Source organism: Nuphar pumila, chromosome 6 (genome assembly GCF_984573655.1).
Source record: "Nuphar pumila chromosome 6, dmNupPumi1.hap1.1, whole genome shotgun sequence".
In the NCBI taxonomy this organism is placed as follows: domain Eukaryota; kingdom Viridiplantae; phylum Streptophyta; class Magnoliopsida; order Nymphaeales; family Nymphaeaceae; genus Nuphar; species Nuphar pumila.
Window position 1 is genome coordinate 94,771,357 of NC_143254.1, and position 7,877 is coordinate 94,779,233.

The 7,877-nt window shown below is 40.0% G+C and overlaps 1 pseudogene; it reads left to right on the forward strand.

Annotated features, from left to right (window-relative positions):
* Window positions 1–2,093: 2,093 nt before the first annotated feature.
* On the forward strand, window positions 2,094–5,555 carry LOC149835244 (benzyl alcohol O-benzoyltransferase pseudogene; annotated as a pseudogene).
* Window positions 5,556–7,877: the final 2,322 nt, after the last annotated feature.

Sequence of the window (7,877 nt, forward strand, 5' to 3'; positions counted from 1 at the left end):
ATTGGTTCTTACAAAGGCCAAACCTTTCAACGATATGTACTTATGAATGTTGCGATTTATACAACGATTTGTAAGCTTGAATCTGCAACGATTTATACATTCAAAGCAATAGCGATGTGTATTTATGAAGATACCTCAATTTGTACTTAAGTTTGCTAAATCTTACAACGATGTTTACTTATGAAGCTAAATATTGCGACGATTTGTAATGATGGTGATTGTTTAACAAATGAGATCATTTGTATTATTATATACTTGGGAAGGCGGTTGTAACGTATAATGATGCAGTTAAATTAATGTGTTGTGCATGTTAGCAATGTCTGCAGCTCATGAAGAAATACCCCGGTGTTCTATGGGTTGTGTATTAGAGAAGTTGTCTGCCAGTCCCATCTATCTGAGCGTTTTGAAAGGTACTAAAATATACTGAAGATTGAGAATGATAAAGACAGAGAGAAAGCGTTGAAATTGTATTATGCAGAGGATTATCCATCATATATTGAGGTTGAAAACCAAAGAAAGAATGAACAAGAACTAAAGTTGAAGAAAAAGAAGGATGATGAAGAGAAGGAAAAGCAAAAAAATAAGGAGGAGAATGAAAAGCAAAGGCAAAGGAAGAAGGCAGAGGAGAGGGAAAGGCAAAAAAAGGATAAGGACAGGGAAATGCAATTGAAGAATATAGAGGAGGAGGCTAGGAGGAAAATGCAAAAGATGTTGATGGAGCATAAAGTTAAGCGAATGAGGGTAAAGCAAATGAAGGAGGCAGAGGAGAGTGAAAGGCAAAAAAAGAATAAGGACGTAGAGGAGGAGAGGCAAAGGCAATTGAAAAAGTACGAGGAAGAGAAGAAAAGGAAGAAGCTTCAGAATGAAGAAGAAAAGGAAAGGCGAAGGAGGGAGAAGGAGTTTGAGGAAGATAAGGAAAACAAAGGAAGGAAGAGGAGGATGAAGAAAAGAAAGAAAGAGAAAGGAAGGAGAAGGAGGACGAGGAAGAAAATGAAAGAGAAAGGAAGAATCAAGAGGAGGAAGATAATCCAGACTTTTCTTGAACCATGGTTTCCAAACTTTTGAATGAAGAATATTTTTGTCATTTTCTCAAACCATCGTTTCATGGCAAGAATAGTAAGAAAGGGTACTTAAGTCTTTGCAAGTGCAAGACTCCGAAGTTAAGTGATGCCGACACACACAAGAATACGAGCCCCATGTGCTTACATATGTGGCGCTCATTCGAACCCCCGATGTGGAATTCAATGCATCATCGGGGGAGAACATAGACCACCCTCCCCCGGCTCATCTTCAGTCTGTTCTGTTTACTATTTTCATGTCATAGAATCGACTCTATTTTTGAAAGGCAAGCTGGGGTTAGGCAGAACCCCACCAGTTATTATTCCACGTACCACTGGGTTTTGACCTGCAACGTCCCACCAAAAAGAGCACTGACAGCTCCTACCAACCACGCTAAGCCCCGTTGGTCTTAGAATTGAATCTTGCATGATGTTTCGATCTCTTTTCAGAGCATCGTTATATTCATGAACTATTGAATAATTGTGTTTTTTTTTCACCATCTTAAACATATCCAATTAGCTAATCAGAAGAGAATTTGGTACTACTTTTTCAATTCCACTCTGAATCCGAATATACGAATCTGGCCAGGTTAAGCAAGATCCAATTGAGTCGGATTTGGTAATAACAAGATCCAGGCCGAGCCTGGCTCGTTTACCTCCCTACGGTTTAGTATCACATCCCAACACAAGGTGACGTATTAATTTTTCCCGGTGAATCCGAATGCAAATCTGGATAGACAAGATCCAATCGGATCAGTTTCTTAATAACAGGACACTGATGCAGTCTGGCTTGTTTACCACCCTACTTCAAATTCAGAAGAAAATAATCTCTCTTTCTCTCTCTCTCAGCCAATTTCACGTTGATCTTAGGTTCATGGAGATCATGTTTAAAGACCGCCACCCGTTGCCTTGTGATTTTGATTTGAAATCACACCCATGAAACACAAGTCTGCAACGGCCAGAAGGGGAACTTCACAGGTCTGCCACAGACATGTTTCCTCCTCTCTCCTATATAAAGTTCGGTAGATAAAGACGATGCAGGAAGGAGCCACCAATCTGCTGCACGTTGCGGGGAAAGGAAGTTGCCGGAGGTGTCGTTTCTGCTCACCGGAAAAAACAGGTAATATTTTTTTTAAAGTGGCTGAGATAGCAGGGGAGGGGCTGGAGAGGATTCCGGCAAGCTCCACTACGAACCATGCAGGTAAAGAGGTGGAGGTGGAGGGGGAGGGGGAGGGGGAGGGGGAGGGGGAGGGGTTGGAGGTGGATGAGCTCGCCGAAATGGATTCCTGCTAGCAACGACCACTAGCCTCGATCCCTTTATTAGGGAGCGACCAATGTTTTGGACAACTTTAATCGATTGCCCTTTATTAGGGAGTACCAGAGCTATCTATGGGTCTGGTTTGTATCGGTTACTCCATCGGACCCAAACCCAAATTTCAAAATATGAGCATAAAAAAATGCTCATAAAGAGGTGCCTCAGGGCGTTTGGCAGATTCCCTACAGTGATGATTCTAGTCAATTTGCCCTGTTCCTTGTCAATTCCAAAACCCAGATTGTCAATTAAAATCACCATCATCACTACCACTAAACTAACCTAATGCAGGCAGCTTCAACCAGTGGAAGCTGCTGTTTGTCAACTGCAACTCGGCCAGATTCAATACACCTCAAATCTATTGATTGCTCTAGAGTTTTGCACTAACAACTCATGAATTTCTCTGCAATTTACAGCAAATGTTTTGTTAATTTGGGTCTGTGCCAATTTGATTCATGTTAGAAGTTTAGAGGGAGGTTCTTTGACAGTAACAACTAACAGTAGACACAACTACCGTTTTCAAAGAAGTGCATTGGATGTATCAAGAGAGGTGTCTATAACTGTTTCTACTCATTTGAGATCACATGCGGTCTCACCAAAGATTGCTAATGACAACCATTAGATCCTCATTCTTACAGCTCGTTTCTTGGCAAAGCTGCTGAAGAACCTCTGCCACACTTGTGCCAAGATAAAACCAATGCAACTCATGACAATTATGATGGTGCTGAAGGTAAGGCCCTGGCGGATGAAAGGGGTGAGACTCACTTGGCTTTTCAGCTACCTAATTGTAAGATCTTCAGTTCTAGACCTCGGATCCATTCTTCAAGAAAGAAACCAGTTTCGGGTCAAGCCTAAATAGACCCTTGTCTGACACGTTTGCAACCCTAGTTCACTCTATCGTGGAGATTGAAATAGTCTAAATATGAAATCTCATATCAGATGCATAGGATGACCTAAGCATGCTTGAGTGATCCAATCCATGGTCATTAAATTAAAAAAAAACATTGATCCAATCCATGATCCGTTAGATCTAATCTATAATCCATTTTTTTTAAAACATAAGAAAATAAATTCATATCACAATAACCAAACAAAAGAAAGTATGAGATTTTTTCCTCAAGCCAACCCAACATGAGAATAGCTTTCTCATGAAACTCCAATTAAAATGATTTGGAATCTCATGAGATTTAAAATCTCATGTTCTCCAAACAAACCCTTAGTGTCATGTTTGAGCCCAGGGCAATGATAGACCCATATTTAGACATTATCATGGTGAGATCTTTCCAAGCAAATTCTCAAAGAACAGGGTTTACACGTTTTGGAGGACAGCGCCTCCATCAAATACTAAACCAAAGCATGTAATGGTAGTCTTAGGCACGATTGATATAGGTCCAAAGTGGGTTGTACAAGGTTTGGTCCAGCCCTATATATTCGTTTTCATTTCCATCCAAACCAATTTTGCAGATTGAATATATTAAGAACAATAAGAGAATTTAAAAAAAAAGGTGACGATGGGTGATATTTTTTTAGATCGTAATTGTTATTATTATTACTACTACTATATATTGTTACTATTATGATTTTTTTTTTATTTATAACTTGAAAAAATTGGGTTGCAAACCGATTGGATTTTTTTTCTTTGGGTTATTATTTATAACTTGAAGAAAAATGCACCCATCCCCTCACATGTCGGTCCTGCTCCTCAAGAACTTTAACAAAGACATTTCACAGTGTCATCGATGAGCTTCCTTGTAAAGAAGATGTTGAATTTTAAATCTTCATAAATTGCAGCTTCTTCTACACGTCATTAATAATTGGTTATTAGTAACTAATGATAATGGCACTACAAAGTATGAGTTACCACTACAAGAAAATTGTTAATTAGCGACGGAAATTAGCGACGGATTTTTCCCGTCGCTACTTAGCGACAGATTAGCTAGAGATAGAATCTGTCGCTAATTTGCGACGGATTAGCGAAGAAACGACTTTTATCGCTAATCTGTCGCTACTTAGCGACGGATTAGCGACTGCATGTTTTTGTCGCTACTTTTGATTACAAGAACACCATTTTAGCGACGGATTTAGAGAGGGAACTCTGTCGTCGCTAATCCGTCGCTCATTAGCGACGGATTAGCGACAGTATATATTTCGTCGCGGTTTTTGTATTTTGATTTAGCGACGGTTTAGCGACGGAATGTTTCCGTCACTAAGCCGTCGCTAAATATCGCGTAAATCCCTAATCCCATCCCTCTTTCTCTTTTCCCTGTTTCGCTGTATTGCTCCCTCCCGCCCGTCGGCTCTCGCCACCGTCCGGCCACCGCCGCTCGCCAGCCGCCGCTCCCCGTCCACCGCTCGCCAGCCGGCGCTCGCCAGCTGCCGCTCCCCATCAACCTCCCGCCACCGTCCGGCGAAGCGCAGGTAATATTCTTCTTCTTCTTCTTCTTCTTCTTCTTCTTCTTCTTCTTCTTCTTCTTCTTCTTCTTCTTCTAAACGCAGGGGGTACGCCCCTTCCCTGCCGGAAACGGAGGGGGTTTAACCCCCTGCCGTGCTTTCCGGCAGGGGGGGTCGACCCCCTGCGTTTCCGGCAAGGGGGGTCGACCCCCTGCCTATGGCGGTGCCGCACTGCCGGCCTCCAGCCCGATCCGGAGGAGGAGGTTCGCCTGTTGTGCATCTTCAACGCGCGGTCCCGGTACATTCCGCCGCTGCCGCAGGGGTACTACGGCAATGCCTTCGCGTTCCCGGCAGCTGTCTCGATAGCGGCGAAGCTCTGTGCGAACCCACTAGGTTATGCGGTGGAGCTCGTGAAGAAGGCCAAGGAGGAGGTGACAGACGAGTACATGAGGTCAGTGGCGGACCTCATGGTGCTCAAGGGCCGGCCTAACATCACGGTGGTCCGCACCTTCGTGGTCTCGGACATCAGGCATGCCGGGTTCAGCGAGCTGGACCTCGGCTGGGGAATGCCGGTGTACGGCGGTCCAGCCAAGGGCAGTGACGGCCCAATCCCCGGCTTGGTTAGCTTCTACGTCAACTCCAAGAATAACGAAGGGGGAGAAGGGATGGTGATCCCGATTTCCTTGCCTGCTCCAGCTATGAAGATCTTTGAACGGGAGCTCAAAAAGATGTTGTACGGACCCGCCCCGGATCAAAAGTCCACAGAACCTGTTTTTATCTTATCTGCTTTGTGAATAAAGATCAATTCATTGCCAAACAAATTTGTTATGAGATACCTACGTTGCCTATGTGATCTGTTTTGAAAAGAATTTTTGTTATGGATACCTATGCTGCCCATGTGATCTCTTTTTAAAAAAAAATTGTTATGAGATACCTACGTTGCCTATGTGATCTGTTTTGAAAAGAATTTTTGTTATGGATACCTATGCTGCCCATGTGATCTCTTTTTAAAAAAAAAAAAAGTTATTATGTGATCCCTATGTTGTCCATGTGATTAGCTTGAAAAAAAATTTGTAATATGTGTATATAAGATGTCCATATGGTTTTAAGTGTAGTTTGCATATATGTTATCCATATGGATTTTAAGTTGAAATTTTTTTTGTAATGTATATATACAAGTTGTCCATGTTGTTCAATTTGTTAGTTTGTTAATGTCTACTGGTAGTTACTTTTACTTCAATTTGTTTTCTTGAAATCTGGTTAGTTAGAGTATTTCAATCTATTAGTCTTTTATAATTATATTTTTCTTAGATAGATTGGTATTTAATGTTCTCACAATCAGTTAGTTAGATTAGGGCTATTTGAATTCTTTATGATAGTGGTGGTTAAACGGAGTTCACATCTTTTCTAGTAAACTAATTGATTGATTTACTATTCCTTTGCTAAGTAGTTCAGATTAGAAATTGTCTATGACTTTATGTTAGTCGACTGGTTCAACATGTTATAGCTGGTTTGTTAAATTAGCATCTTCTAGTTAGATTTGGCTTAACATATATACTATTTTTCTTTTCTCTTCTTTCAATTAGTTAGAGTTGTTTTAATTTGTTTTAATTTTTTTAGTTAGTGTTTCATCTTGTTTCATGATTAGTTAGTTTGTTACTTAATTTGTTTTGTTTTTGTGCAGATTTTTCAACGGAACCAACTCGTGCTCGGCCACCTGTGGTAAGTAAATGACAAAAACAATGCAAATCGGGTAAATACCCGTGGTGAGTAAGTGATGCAAACGTATCACATGTTATTTAATTTATTGAATGCAGCACTTTATTGTTCACACACTCACTTAGTTGTTGATATCTAGGACTGCTTTGTTGGAGTTCGGAGATCATGCTGAGCATGATTTTAATGTAAAAATATGGAAGTGTTCTTATTTTTGGAGTACGGAGTCCATGCTAAGCATGGTAGTAGTTAGTGAGATATTGAAGTGTGTTTGCTGCAGGTACATGTTTGCCATTTATTTGATATGAATGATTATGATGTATTGCAATGTTTGATGTAATTGTATCAATGTTTGCATGTAGTTACTTTCAATTTGATTTTGACTTCCATGTGAAATTTTATAATAAAAGCATGCTTCAAATGATTGTATCATGTCATTAATAGTTTGCACATGAAAATATTAAGTTATCAATGCATGCATCAAAATTCTTGTTATTGTTTGACATAGTATATTGCATGATAAATTTGATATTTTCTTCATCGTCGCATTCTGATTCTTTTTTTCTTAATTCGTTAGGATACTATTCGTAACATCATACGACAGAATGACTGCAAACCGTGAATGGATGTACCGTAGGATAGTGGACAATGAGTTATCACATGAATATATGGATGGTGTCGATAGTTTTATTGAATTTGCAACGGCGAGTGTCAGTACGGTAGATCCCACAGGTCGGATTAGGTGTCCCTGCAAGATTTATAAGAATAATCGATTTGTAGAACCCCATGGCGTTAGACATCACCTATACAGGAAGGGTTTTGTGAGTGATTATCAGAACTGGGCGTTTCATGGAGAAGAATTTAGAAACGATTTTGATGCACGGGTGAATGTGGTGCACGATAATCCATATACGAATTTGATATTTGATGCTACAGGAACAGAACTGGGTTCTGCTATGAGTTCTAGTGATGTAAGAACTGGCGTAGATGAAGAATCACCAAACGATGCAGCTAGTAGATTTTATGATTTACTTAAAGATGCTGATGAGCCACTTTGGAACGGTTGTGAGAGTCACACTATCTTGTCTGCAGTTCTTCAACTAATGAATTTGAAGTCCGAGTATAATTTGAGTCAATCATGTTTTGACCGTTTGTGCATTGTAATACTTGATGTGAGTTGATGTGAGTTGATGTGAGTTGTATTTAAATGCATTGTAATACTTGATGTGAGTTGTATTGCAATACTTGGTGTGAATGATTAAAAATTTTATTTCAATGTATTGTAATACTTGATACGAATGATTCGAATGCATTGTAATACTTGATGTGAATGATTTCAATTATCTGAATGTATTATAATTTATGCAATTAACGAATGATTTGAATTAGTGCAATACTTG